Genomic DNA, 15,630 nt, shown 5'->3' on the forward strand with positions numbered 1-15,630 from the left:
ATGGATCATTGTGATGACAAGTGTCCTGGACCATTGTGATGACACGGGTCATGGAGCATTGTGATGGCAAGGGCCATGGCGAATTGTGATGACATGTGTCTTGGGGCATTGTGATGACAGTGGTCATCTAGGATTGTGATAAAAGGTATCATGGAGCACTGTGATGACAGGGGCCATGGAGTATTGTAATGACAAGGCCAGGGAACATTGTGATGACAAGTATCATGGAGCTTTGCGATGACACGAGCATTCATCATTATGATGACAAGAGTTCTGGAGCATTGTGATGACAAGGGCATGGAGCATTGTGATTACAGGGTCATGGAGCATTGTGATGACAACTGTCATGGAACATTGTGATGACAGGGTTCATGGAGCATTGTGATTAAAGGGGCCATGGAGCATTTTGATGACAAGGGCAGGCGAACATTTTGATTACATTGGTAATGGAGCATTGTGATGACATGGGCAGGGAACATTGTGAAGACAGGTGTAATGGAACATTGTGATTACAGGGGACATGGAGCATTTTGATGACATGGGCAGGCAACATTGTGATGACAGGTGTCATGGAGCATTGTGATGACAATTGTCATGGAACGTTGTGCTGACAGGGATCATGGAGCATTGTGATGAGACGGTCATTGGAGCATTGTGATGACAGGCGTACTGGAGCCTTCTGAGGAAAGGTGTCATGAGTCATTGTGATTACAGCGATCATGGAACATTGTGATGACAGTGGTCATGGAGCATTGTAATGACAGGGGCCATGGAGCATTGTGATGACAGGGGTCATGGGGCATTGTGATGACAGTGGTCATGGAGCATTGTGATGAAAGGGGTCATGGAGCACTGTGATCACAGGGGCCATGTATAATTGTGATGACAAAGACCATGGAGCATTGTGATGACAGTTGTCATGGAGCATTGTGTTGAAAGGGGCATGGAGCATTGTGACGACAATGGTCATGGAGCATTGTGATTACTGGTATCATGGAGCATTGTTCTGAAAAAGGTCATGGGGCAGTGTAATGACAAGTATCATGGAGGATGTGATGAAAGGAGTCATGGAGCATTGTGATTAAATGGATCATGAGGCATTTTGATGACAAGAGTCATGGAACATTGTGATGACAGGGCTAATGGAGCATTGTGATGACAAGAGCTATGGAGCATTGTGATGACTGGGGTCATGGAGCATTGTGATGAAAGGGGTCATGGATCACTACGATGACATGGGTAATGGAGCATTGTGATGATATGAGCATGGAGCATTGTGATGACAGGGGCCAGGGAGCATTGAGAATGACAAGGGCAGGGAACATTGTGATGACAGCAGTCATGGATCATTGTGATGATACCTGTCATGGAACATTGTGCTGACAGGGGCTATAGAGCATTGTGATGACAGGTGTCATGTGGCATTGTGATGACAGTGGTCATAGAGCATTGTGATGACAGGGGTCAAGGAGCATTGTGATGAAAGTGGTCATGGAGCACTGTGATGACACGGGGATGGAGCATTATGATGACAAGAGTTCTGGAGCATTGTGATGACAAGGGTATGGAGCATTGAGATTACAGGGGACCAGGAGCATTGTGATTACATGGGCAGTGAATATTGTGATGACAGGGGTCATGGAGCACTGTGATGACTAGTGTCATGGAACATTGTGATGACAGGGATCATGGAGCATTGTGATGAGAGGGGCCTTGGAGCATTATGATGATAGGCGTCATGGGGCATTGTGATGATAGCGGTCTTGGAGCATTGTGATGAAAGGGATCATGGAGCAATGTGATTACAGGAGCCATGGAGCATTGTGAATGCATAGGCCATGGAGCAATGGAATGACAGGGGTCAAGGAGCATTGGGATGTAAGTTGTCATGGAGCATTGTGATGACTATTGTCCATGAACATTGTGATGACATGGTTCATGGAGCATTGTGATGACAGGTGTCATGTGGAATTGTGATGAGAGCGGTCATATAGAATTGTGATGAAAGGTATCAGGGAGGACTCTGATGACAGGGGCCGTGGAGCACTGTGATGACAGTGGTCATCTAGAATTGTGATGAAATATACCAGGGAGCATTGTGATGACAGGGGTCATGGATCACCGCAATTATAGGGGCCATGGAGCATTGTGAATACAAAGATCATGGAGCATTGAGATGACAGGGGTCATGGATCATTGTGATGACAAGGGTCCTGGAACCTTGTGATGACACGGTTCATGGAGCATTGTGATGACAAGGTTCTTCAAGCATTGTGATGACACGGGCATGGAGCATTATGATGACAAGAGTTCTGGAGCATTGTGATGACAAGGGTATGGAGCACTATGATTACAGGGGACCACGAGCATTGTGATTACATGGGCAGTGAATATTGTGATGACAGGGGTCATGGAGCACTGTGATGACTAGAGTCCTGGAATATTGTGATGAAAGGGATCATGGAGCATTGTGATGAGAGGGGCCTTAGAGCATTATGATGATAGGCGTCATGGGGCATTGTGATGACAGCGGTCTTGGAGCATTGTGATGAAAGGGATCATGGAGCAATGTGCTTACAGGAGCCATGGAGCATTGTGAATGCATAGGCCATGGAGCAATGAAATGACAGGGGTCAAGGAGCATTGTGATGTAAGTTGTCATGGAGCATTGTGATGACAAGTGCCATGGCGAATTGTGATGACAGGTGTCATGGGGCATTGTGATGACAGTGGTCATGTAGAATTGTAATGAAAGGTATCATGGAGGACTCTGACGACAGGGGCCGTGGAGCACTGTGATGACAGTGGTCATCTAGAATTGTGACGAAATATACCAGGGAGCATTGTGATGACAGGGGTCATGGATCACCGCAATTATAGGGGCCAGGGAGCATTGTGAATACAAAGATCATGGAGCATTGAGATGACAGGGGTCATGGATCATTGTGATGACAAGGGTCCTGGAACCTTGTGATGACACGGTTCATGGAGCATTGTGATGACAAGGTTCTTCAAGCATTGTGATGACACGGGCATGGAGCATTATGATGACAAGAGTTCTGGAGCATTGTGATGAAAAGGGTATGGAGCACTGTGATTACAGGAGACCAGGAGCATTGTGATTACATGGGCAGTGAATATTGTGATGACAGGGGTTCATGGAGCACTGTGATGACAAGTGTCATGGAACATTGTGATGACAGGGTTCATGGAGCATTGTGATGAGAGGGGCCTTGGAGCATTATGATGATACGCGTCATGCGGCCTTGTGATGACAGCGATCTTGGAGCATTGTGATGAAAGGGATCATGGAGCAATGTGATTACAGGGCCCATGGAGCATTTTGAATGCATAGGCCATGGAGCAGTGTGATGACAGGGGTCATGGAGCATTGTGATGAATGTGGTCATAGTTCATTGTGATGATAAGTGTCCAGGAACATTGTGATGACATGGATCATGGAGCATTGTGATGACAAGGGCCATGGCGAATTGTGATGACAGGTGTCATGGGGCCTTGTGATGACAGTGGTCATCTAGAATTTTGATGAAAGGTAACATGGAGCACTATGATAACAGGGGCCATGGAGCATTGTGATGACAAAGGCCATGGAGCATTTTGATGAAAAGTGTCATGGAGCATTGTGATGAGACGGGCATGGAGCATTATGATGCCTAGAGTTCTGGAGCATTGTGGTGACAAGGGCATGGAGCATTGTGATGACAAGGGCCATGGCCAATTCTGATGACAGGTGTCCTCGGGCATTGTGATGACAGAGGTTATCTAGCATTGTGATGAAAGGTACCATGGATCACTATGATAATAGGGGCCATGGAGCATTGTGATGATAAAGGCCATGGAGCATTTTAATGAAAAGTGTCATGGAGAATTGTGATGAGACGGGCATGGAGCATTATGATGACAAGAGTTCTGGAGCATTGCGTTGACAAGGGAATGGAGCATTGTGATTACAGGGACCATGGAGGAGAGTGATGACATCTGTCATGGAACATTGTGCTGACAGGGGCCATGGAGCATTGTGATGACAGGTATAATGTGGCATTGTAATGACAGGGGTCATAGAGCATTGTGATGAAATGGATCATGGAGCAATGTGATTACAGGGACCATGTAGCATTGCGAATGCATAGGCTATGGAGCATTGTGATGACAGGAGTCAAGGAGCATTGTGATGTAAGTGGTCATGGATCATTGTGATGACAAGTGTCCTGGACCATTGTGATGACACGGGTCATGGAGCATTGTGATGGCAAGGGCCATGGCGAATTGTGATGACATGTGTCTTGGGGCATTGTGATGACAGTGGTCATCTAGAATTGTGATAAAAGGTATCATGGAGCACTGTGATGACAGGGGCCATGGAGTATTGTAATGATAAGGCCATGGAACATTGTGATGACAAGTATCATGGAGCTTTGCGATGACACGAGCATTCATCATTATGATGACAAGAGTTCTGGAGCATTGTGATGACAAGGGCATGGAGCATTGTGATTACAGGGTCATGGAGCATTGTGATGACAACTGTCATGGAACATTGTGATGACAGGGTTCATGGAGCATTGTGATTAAAGGGGCCATGGAGCATTTTGATGACAAGGGCAGGCGAACATTTTGATTACATTGGTAATGGAGTATTGTGATGACATGGGCAGGGAACATTGTGAAGACAGGTGTAATGGAACATTGTGATTACAGGGGACATGGAGCATTTTGATGACATGGGCAGGCAACATTGTGATGACAGGTGTCATGGAGCATTGGGATGACAATTGTCATGGAACGTTGTGCTGACAGGGATCATGGAGCATTGTGATGAGACGGTCATTGGAGCATTGTGATGACAGGCGTACTGGAGCCTTCTGAGGAAAGGTGTCATGAGTCATTGTGATTACAGCGATCATGAACATTGTGATGACAGTGGTCATGGAGCATTGTAATGACAGGGGCCATGGAGCATTGTGATGACAGGGGTCATGGGGCATTGTGATGACAGTGGTCATGGAGCATTGTGATGAAAGGGGTCATGGGGCATTGTGATCACAGGGGCCATGTATAATTGTGATGACAAAGACCATGGAGCATTGTGATGACAGTTGTCATGGAGCATTGTGTTGAAAGGGGCATGGAGCATTGTGACGACAATGGTCATGGAGCATTGTGATGACTGGTATCATGGAGCATTGTTCTGAAAAAGGTCATGGGGCAGTGTAATGACAAGTATCATGGAGGATGTGATGAAAGGAATCATGGAGCATTGTGATTAAATGGATCATGAGGCATTTTGATGACAAGAGTCATGGAACATTGTGATGACAGGGCTAATGGAGCATTGTGATGACAAGGGCTATGGAGCATTGTGATGACTGGGGTCATGCAGCATTGTGATGAAAGGGGTCATGGATCACTACGATGACATGGGTAATGGAGCCTTGTGATGATATGAGCATGGAGCATTGTGATGACAGGGGCCAGGGAGCATTGAGATGATAAGGGCAGGGAACATTGTGATGACAGCAGTCATGGATCATTGTGATGATACCTCTCATGGAACATTGTGCTGACACGGGCTATAGAGCATTGTGATGACAGGTGTCATGTGGCATTGTGATGACAGTGGTCATAGAGCATTGTGATGACAGGGGTCAAGGAGCATTGTGATGAAAGTGGTCATGGAGCACTGTGATGACTCGGGCATGGAGAATTATGATGACAAGAGTTCTGGATCATTGTGATGACAAGGGTATGGAGCATTGTGATTACAGGGGACCAGGAGAATTGTGATTACATGGGCAGTGAATATTGTGATGACAGGGGTCATGGAGCACTGTGATGACTAGTGTCATGGAACATTGGGAGGACAGGGATCATGGAGCATTGTGATAAGAGTGGCCTTGGAGCATTATGATGATAGGCATCATGGGGCATTGTGATGACAGCGGTCTTGGAGCATTGTGATGAAAGGGATCATGGAGCAATGTGATTACAGGAGCCATGGAGCATTGTGAATGCATAGGCCATGGAGCAATGAAATGACAGGGGTCAAGGAGCATTGTGATGTAAGTTGTCATGGAGCATTGTGATGACAAGTGTCCATGAACATTGTGATGACATGGATCATGGATCATTGTGATGACAAGGGCCATGGCGAATTGTGATGACAGGTGTCATGGGGCATTGTGATGACAGTGGTCATCTAGAATTGTGAGGAAAGGTAACATGAAGCACTGTGATAACAGGGGCCATGGAGCATTGTGATGACAAAGGCCATGGAGCATTTTGGTGACAATTGTCATGGAGCATTGTGATGAGACGGGCATGGAGCATTATGATGCCAAGCGTTCTGGAGCATTGTGGTGACAAGGGCATGGAGCATAGTGATGACAAGAGTTCTGGAGCATTGTGATGAAAAGGGTATGGAGCACTGTGATTACAGGGGACCAGGAGCATTGTGATTACATGGGCAGTGAATATTGTGATGACAGGCGTTCATGGAGCACTGTGATGACAAGTGTCATTGAACATTGTGATGACAGGGTTCATGGAGCATTGTGATGAGAGGGCCCTTGGAGCATTATGATGATAGGCGTCATGGGATATTGTGATGAGAGTGGTCATAGAACATTGTGATGAAAGGGATCATGGAGCAATGTGATTACAGGGGCCATGGAGCATTTTGAATGCATAGGCCATGGAGCAGTGTGATGACAGGGGTCATGAGGCATTGTGATGAATGTGGTCATAGTTCATTGTGATGATAAGTGTCCAGGAACATTGTGATGACATGGATCATGGAGCATTGTGATGGCAAGGGCCATGGCGAATTGTGATGACATGTGTCTTGGGGCATTGTGATGACAGTGGTCATCTAGAATTGTGATAAAAGGTATCATGGAGCACTGTGATGACAGGGGCCATGGAGTATTGTAATGACAAGGCCATGGAACATTGTGATGACAAGTATCATGGAGCTTTGTGATGACACGAGCATTCATCATTATGATGACAAGAGTTCTGGAGCATTGTGATGACAAGGGCATGGAGCATTGTGATTACAGGGTCATGGAGCATTGTGATGACAACTGTCGTGGAACATTGTGATGACAGGGTTCATGGAGCATTGTGATTAAAGGGGCCATGGAGCATTTTGATGACAAGGGCAGGCGAACATTTTGATTACATTGGTAATGGAGCATTGTGATGACATGGGCAGGGAACATTGTGAAGACAGGTGTAATGGAACATTGTGATTACAGGGGACATGGAGCATTTTGATGACATGGGCAGGCAACATTGTGATGACAGGTGTCATGGAGCATTGGGATGACAATTGTCATGGAACGTTGTGCTGACAGGGATCATGCAGCATTGTGATGAGACGGTCATTGGAGCATTGTGATGACAGGCGTACTGGAGCCTTCTGAGGAAAGGTGTCATGGGTCATTGTGATTACAGCGATCATGGAACATTGTGATGACAGTGGTCATGGAGCATTGTAATGACAGGGGCCATGGAGCATTGTGATGACAGGGGTCATGGGGCATTGTGATGACAGTGGTCATGGAGCATTGTGATGAAAGGGGTCATGGAGCACTGTGATCACAGGGGCCATGTATAATTGTGATGACAAAGGCCATGGAGCATTGTGATGACAGTTGTCATGGAGCATTGTGTTGAAAGGGGCATGGAGCATTGTGACGACAATGGTCATGGAGCATTGTGATGACTGGTATCATGGAGCATTGTTCTGAAAAAGGTCATGGGGCAGTGTAATGACAAGTATCATGGAGGATGTTTTGAAAGCAGTCATGGAGCATTGTGATTAAATGGATCATGAGGCATTTTGATGACAAGAGTCATGGAACATTGTGATGACAGGGCTAATGGAGCATTGTGATGACAAGGGCTATGGAGCATTGTGATGACTGGGGTCATGGAGCATTGTGATGAAAGGGCTCATGGATCACTACGATGACATGGGTAATGGAGCATTGTGATGATATGAGCATGGATCATTGTGATGACAGGGGCCAGGGAGCATTGAGAATGACAAAGGCATGGAACATTGTGATGACAGCAGTCATGGATCATTGTGATGATACCTGTCATGGAACATTGTGCTGACAGGGGCTATAGAGCATTGTGATGACAGGTGTCATGTGGCATTGTGATGACAGTGGTCATAGAGCATTGTGATGACAGGGGTCAAGGAGCATTGTGATGAAAGTGGTCATGGAGCACTGTGATGACACGGGAATGGAGCATTATGATGACAAGAGTTCTGGAGCATTGTGATGAAAAGGGTATGGAGCACTGTGATTACAGGAGACCAGGAGCATTGTGATTACATGGGCAGTGAATATTGTGATGACAGGGGTTCATGGAGCACTGTGATGACAAGTGTCATGGAACATTGTGATGACAGGGTTCATGGAGCATTGTGATGAGAGGGGCCTTGGAGCATTATGATGATACGCGTCATGCGGCCTTGTGATGACAGCGGTCTTGGAGCATTGTGATGAAAGGGATCATGGAGCAATGTGATTACAGGGCCCATGGAGCATTTTGAATGCATAGGCCATGGAGCAGTGTGATGACAGGGGTCATGGAGCATTGTGATGAATGTGGTCATAGTTCATTGTGATGATAAGTGTCCAGGAACATTGTGATGACATGGATCATGGAGCATTGTGATGACAAGGGCCATGGCGAATTGTGATGACAGGTGTCATGGGGCCTTGTGATGACAGTGGTCATCTAGAATTTTGATGAAAGGTAACATGGAGCACTATGATAACAGGGGCCATGGAGCATTGTGATGACAAAGGCCATGGAGCATTTTGATGAAAAGTGTCATGGAGCATTGTGATGAGACGGGCATGGAGCATTATGATGCCTAGAGTTCTGGAGCATTGTGGTGACAAGGGCATGGAGCATTGTGATGACAAGGGCCATGGCCAATTCTGATGACAGGTGTCCTCGGGCATTGTGATGACAGAGGTTATCTAGCATTGTGATGAAAGGTACCATGGATCACTGTAATAATAGGGGCAATGGAGCATTGTGATGATAAAGGCCATGGAGCATTTTAATGAAAAGTGTCATGGAGAATTGTGATGAGACGGGCATGGAGCATTATGATGACAAGAGTTCTGGAGCATTGCGTTGACAAGGGAATGGAGCATTGTGATTACAGGGACCATGGAGGAGAGTGATGACATCTGTCATGGAACATTGTGCTGACAGGGGCCATGGAGCATTGTGATGACAGGTATAATGTGGCATTGTAATGACAGGGGTCATAGAGCATTGTGATGAAATGGATCATGGAGCAATGTGATTACAGGGACCATGTAGCATTGCGAATGCATAGGCTATGGAGCATTGTGATGACAGGAGTCAAGGAGCATTGTGATGTAAGTGGTCATGGATCATTGTGATGACAAGTGTCCTGGACCATTGTGATGACACGGGTCATGGAGCATTGTGATGGCAAGGGCCATGGCGAATTGTGATGACATGTGTCTTGGGGCATTGTGATGACAGTGGTCATCTAGAATTGTGATAAAAGGTATCATGGAGCACTGTGATGACAGGGGCCATGGAGTATTGTAATGACAAGGCCATGGAACATTGTGATGACAAGTATCATGGAGCTTTGCGATGACACGAGCATTCATCATTATGATGACAAGAGTTCTGGAGCATTGTGATGACAAGGGCATGGAGCATTGTGATTACAGGGTCATGGAGCATTGTGATGACAACTGTCATGGAACATTGTGATGACAGGGTTCATGGAGCATTGTGATTAAAGGGGCCATGGAGCATTTTGATGACAAGGGCAGGCGAACATTTTGATTACATTGGTAATGGAGCATTGTGATGACATGGGCAGGGAACATTGTGAAGACAGGTGTAATGGAACATTGTGATTACAGGGGACATGGAGCATTTTGATGACATGGGCAGGCAACATTGTGATGACAGGTGTCATGGAGCATTGGGATGACAATTGTCATGGAACGTTGTGCTGACAGGGATCATGGAGCATTGTGATGAGACGGTCATTGGAGCATTGTGATGACAGGCGTACTGGAGCCTTCTGAGGAAAGGTGTCATGAGTCATTGTGATTACAGCGATCATGAACATTGTGATGACAGTGGTCATGGAGCATTGTAATGACAGGGGCCATGGAGCATTGTGATGACAGGGGTCATGGGGCATTGTGATGACAGTGGTCATGGAGCATTGTGATGAAAGGGGTCATGGGGCATTGTGATCACAGGGGCCATGTATAATTGTGATGACAAAGACCATGGAGCATTGTGATGACAGTTGTCATGGAGCATTGTGTTGAAAGGGGCATGGAGCATTGTGACGACAATGGTCATGGAGCATTGTGATGACTGGTATCATGGAGCATTGTTCTGAAAAAGGTCATGGGGCAGTGTAATGACAAGTATCATGGAGGATGTGATGAAAGGAATCATGGAGCATTGTGATTAAATGGATCATGAGGCATTTTGATGACAAGAGTCATGGAACATTGTGATGACAGGGCTAATGGAGCATTGTGATGACAAGGGCTATGGAGCATTGTGATGACTGGGGTCATGGAGCATTGTGATGAAAGGGGTCATGGATCACTACGATGACATGGGTAATGGAGCCTTGTGATGATATGAGCATGGAGCATTGTGATGACAGGGGCCAGGGAGCATTGAGATGATAAGGGCAGGGAACATTGTGATGACAGCAGTCATGGATCATTGTGATGATACCTGTCATGGAACATTGTGCTGACACGGGCTATAGAGCATTGTGATGACAGGTGTCATGTGGCATTGTGATGACAGTGGTCATAGAGCATTGTGATGACAGGGGTCAAGGAGCATTGTGATGAAAGTGGTCATGGAGCACTGTGATGACTCGGGCATGGAGAATTATGATGACAAGAGTTCTGGATCATTGTGATGACAAGGGTATGGAGCATTGTGATTACAGGGGACCAGGAGAATTGTGATTACATGGGCAGTGAATATTGTGATGACAGGGGTCATGGAGCACTGTGATGACTAGTGTCATGGAACATTGGGAGGACAGGGATCATGGAGCATTGTGATAAGAGTGGCCTTGGAGCATTATGATGATAGGCATCATGGGGCATTGTGATGACAGCGGTCTTGGAGCATTGTGATGAAAGGGATCATGGAGCAATGTGATTACAGGAGCCATGGAGCATTGTGAATGCATAGGCCATGGAGCAATGAAATGACAGGGGTCAAGGAGCATTGTGATGTAAGTTGTCATGGAGCATTGTGATGACAAGTGTCCATGAACATTGTGATGACATGGATCATGGATCATTGTGATGACAAGGGCCATGGCGAATTGTGATGACAGGTGTCATGGGGCATTGTGATGACAGTGGTCATCTAGAATTGTGAGGAAAGGTAACATGAAGCACTGTGATAACAGGGGCCATGGAGCATTGTGATGACAAAGGCCATGGAGCATTTTGGTGACAATTGTCATGGAGCATTGTGATGAGACGGGCATGGAGCATTATGATGCCAAGCGTTCTGGAGCATTGTGGTGACAAGGGCATGGAGCATAGTGATGACAAGAGTTCTGGAGCATTGTGATGAAAAGGGTATGGAGCACTGTGATTACAGGGGACCAGGAGCATTGTGATTACATGGGCAGTGAATATTGTGATGACAGGCGTTCATGGAGCACTGTGATGACAAGTGTCATTGAACATTGTGATGACAGGGTTCATGGAGCATTGTGATGAGAGGGCCCTTGGAGCATTATGATGATAGGCGTCATGGGATATTGTGATGAGAGTGGTCATAGAACATTGTGATGAAAGGGATCATGGAGCAATGTGCTTACAGGAGCCATGGAGCATTGTGAATGCATAGGCCATGGAGCAATGAAATGACAGGGGTCAAGGAGCATTGTGATGTAAGTTGTCATGGAGCATTGTGATGACAAGTGTCCATGAACATTGTGATGACATAGTTCATGGAGCATTGTGATGACAAGTGCCATGGCGAATTGTGATGACAGGTGTCATGGGGCATTGTGATGACAGTGGTCATGTAGAACTGTAATGAAAGGTATCATGGAGGACTCTGACGACAGGGGCCGTGGAGCACTGTGATGACAGTGGTCATTTAGAATTGTGACGAAATATACCAGGGAGCATTGTGATGACAGGGGTCATGGATCACCGCAATTATAGGGGCCAGGGAGCATTGTGAATACAAAGATCATGGAGCATTGAGATGACGGGGTCATGGATCATTGTGATGACAAGGGTCCTGGAACCTTGTGATGACACGGTTCATGGAGCATTGTGATGACAAGGTTCTTCAAGCATTGTGATGACACGGGCATGGAGCATTATGATGACAAGAGTCCTGGAGCATTGTGATGAAAAGGGTATGGAGCACTGTGATTACAGGAGACCAGGAGCATTGTGATTACATGGGCAGTGAATATTGTGATGACAGGGGTTCATGGAGCACTGTGATGACAAGTGTCATGGAACATTGTGATGACAGGGTTCATGGAGCATTGTGATGAGAGGGGCCTTGGAGCATTATGATGATACGCGTCATGCGGCCTTGTGATGACAGCGGTCTTGGAGCATTGTGATGAAAGGGATCATGGAGCAATGCGATTACAGGGCTCATGGAGCCTTTTGAATGCTTAGGCCATGGAGCAGTGTGATGACAGGGGTCATGGAGCATTGTGATGAATGTGGTCATAGTTCATTGTGATGATAAGTGTCCAGGAACATTGTGATGACATGGATCATGGAGCATTGTGATGACAAGGGCCATGGCGAATTGTGATGACAGGTGTCATGGGGCCTTGTGATGACAGTGGTCATCTAGAATTGTGATGAAAGGTAACATGGAGCACTATGATAACAGGGGCCATGGAGCATTGTGATGACAAAGGCCATGGAGCATTTTGATGACAAGTGTCATGGAGCATTGTGATGAGACGGGCATGGAGCATTATGATGCCCAGAGTTCTGGAGCATTGTGGTGACAAGGGCATGGAGCATTGTGATGACAATGGCCATGGCCAATTCTGATGACAGGTGTCCTCGGGCATTGTGATGACAGAGGTTATCTAGCATTGTGATGAAAGGTACCATGGATCACTATGATAATAGGGGCCATGGAGCATTGTGATGATAAAGGCCATGGAGCATTTTAATGAAAAGTGTCATGGAGAATTGTGATGAGACGGGCATGGAGCATTATGATGACAAGAGTTCTGGAGCATTGCGTTGACAAGGGAATGGAGCATTGTGATTACAGGGACCATGGAGGAGAGTGATGACATCTGTCATGGAACATTGTGCTGACAGGGGCCATGGAGCATTGTGATGACAGGTATAATGTGGCATTGTAATGACAGGGGTCATAGAGCATTGTGATGAAATGGATCATGGAGCAATGTGATTACAGGGACCACGTAGCATTGCGAATGCATAGGCTATGGAGCATTGTGATGACAGGAGTCAAGGAGCATTGTGATGTAAGTGGTCATGGATCATTGTGATGACAAGTGTCCTGGACCATTGTGATGACACGGGTCATGGAGCATTGTGATGGCAAGGGCCATGGCGAATTGTGATGACATGTGTCTTGGGGCATTGTGATGACAGTGGTCATCTAGGATTGTGATAAAAGGTATCATGGAGCACTGTGATGACAGGGGCCATGGAGTATTGTAATGACAAGGCCAGGGAACATTGTGATGACAAGTATCATGGAGCTTTGCGATGACACGAGCATTCATCATTATGATGACAAGAGTTCTGGAGCATTGTGATGACAAGGGCATGGAGCATTGTGATTACAGGGTCATGGAGCATTGTGATGACAACTGTCATGGAACATTGTGATGACAGGGTTCATGGAGCATTGTGATTAAAGGGGCCATGGAGCATTTTGATGACAAGGGCAGGCGAACATTTTGATTACATTGGTAATGGAGCATTGTGATGACATGGGCAGGGAACATTGTGAAGACAGGTGTAATGGAACATTGTGATTACAGGGGACATGGAGCATTTTGATGACATGGGCAGGCAACATTGTGATGACAGGTGTCATGGAGCATTGTGATGACAATTGTCATGGAACGTTGTGCTGACAGGGATCATGGAGCATTGTGATGAGACGGTCATTGGAGCATTGTGATGACAGGCGTACTGGAGCCTTCTGAGGAAAGGTGTCATGAGTCATTGTGATTACAGCGATCATGGAACATTGTGATGACAGTGGTCATGGAGCATTGTAATGACAGGGGCCATGGAGCATTGTGATGACAGGGGTCATGGGGCATTGTGATGACAGTGGTCATGGAGCATTGTGATGAAAGGGGTCATGGAGCACTGTGATCACAGGGGCCATGTATAATTGTGATGACAAAGACCATGGAGCATTGTGATGACAGTTGTCATGGAGCATTGTGTTGAAAGGGGCATGGAGCATTGTGACGACAATGGTCATGGAGCATTGTGATTACTGGTATCATGGAGCATTGTTCTGAAAAAGGTCATGGGGCAGTGTAATGACAAGTATCATGGAGGATGTGATGAAAGGAGTCATGGAGCATTGTGATTAAATGGATCATGAGGCATTTTGATGACAAGAGTCATGGAACATTGTGATGACAGGGCTAATGGAGCATTGTGATGACAAGAGCTATGGAGCATTGTGATGACTGGGGTCATGGAGCATTGTGATGAAAGGGGTCATGGATCACTACGATGACATGGGTAATGGAGCATTGTGATGATATGAGCATGGAGCATTGTGATGACAGGGGCCAGGGAGCATTGAGAATGACAAGGGCAGGGAACATTGTGATGACAGCAGTCATGGATCATTGTGATGATACCTGTCATGGAACATTGTGCTGACAGGGGCTATAGAGCATTGTGATGACAGGTGTCATGTGGCATTGTGATGACAGTGGTCATAGAGCATTGTGATGACAGGGGTCAAGGAGCATTGTGATGAAAGTGGTCATGGAGCACTGTGATGACACGGGGATGGAGCATTATGATGACAAGAGTTCTGGAGCATTGTGATGACAAGGGTATGGAGCATTGAGATTACAGGGGACCAGGAGCATTGTGATTACATGGGCAGTGAATATTGTGATGACAGGGGTCATGGAGCACTGTGATGACTAGTGTCATGGAACATTGTGATGACAGGGATCATGGAGCATTGTGATGAGAGGGGCCTTGGAGCATTATGATGATAGGCGTCATGGGGCATTGTGATGATAGCGGTCTTGGAGCATTGTGATGAAAGGGATCATGGAGCAATGTGATTACAGGAGCCATGGAGCATTGTGAATGCATAGGCCATGGAGCAATGGAATGACAGGGGTCAAGGAGCATTGGGATGTAAGTTGTCATGGAGCATTGTGATGACTATTGTCCATGAACATTGTGATGACATGGTTCATGGAGCATTGTGATGACAGGTGTCATGTGGAATTGTGATGAGAGCGGTCATATAGAATTGTGATGAAAGGTATCAGGGAGGACTCTGATGACA

At 46.3% G+C, this 15,630-nt stretch overlaps 1 long non-coding RNA gene across 1 annotated transcript in view; it reads left to right on the top strand.

The window, feature by feature from the left end:
• LOC309636271 overlaps positions 1 to 15,630 on the top strand; it is an 868,657-nt gene that overhangs the window by 747,225 nt on the left and 105,802 nt on the right. The window lies entirely within an intron of this gene.

This window comes from Balaenoptera borealis (assembly GCF_965194805.1).
Source record: "Balaenoptera borealis genome assembly, chromosome: 10".
Lineage (NCBI taxonomy): Eukaryota > Metazoa > Chordata > Mammalia > Artiodactyla > Balaenopteridae > Balaenoptera > Balaenoptera borealis.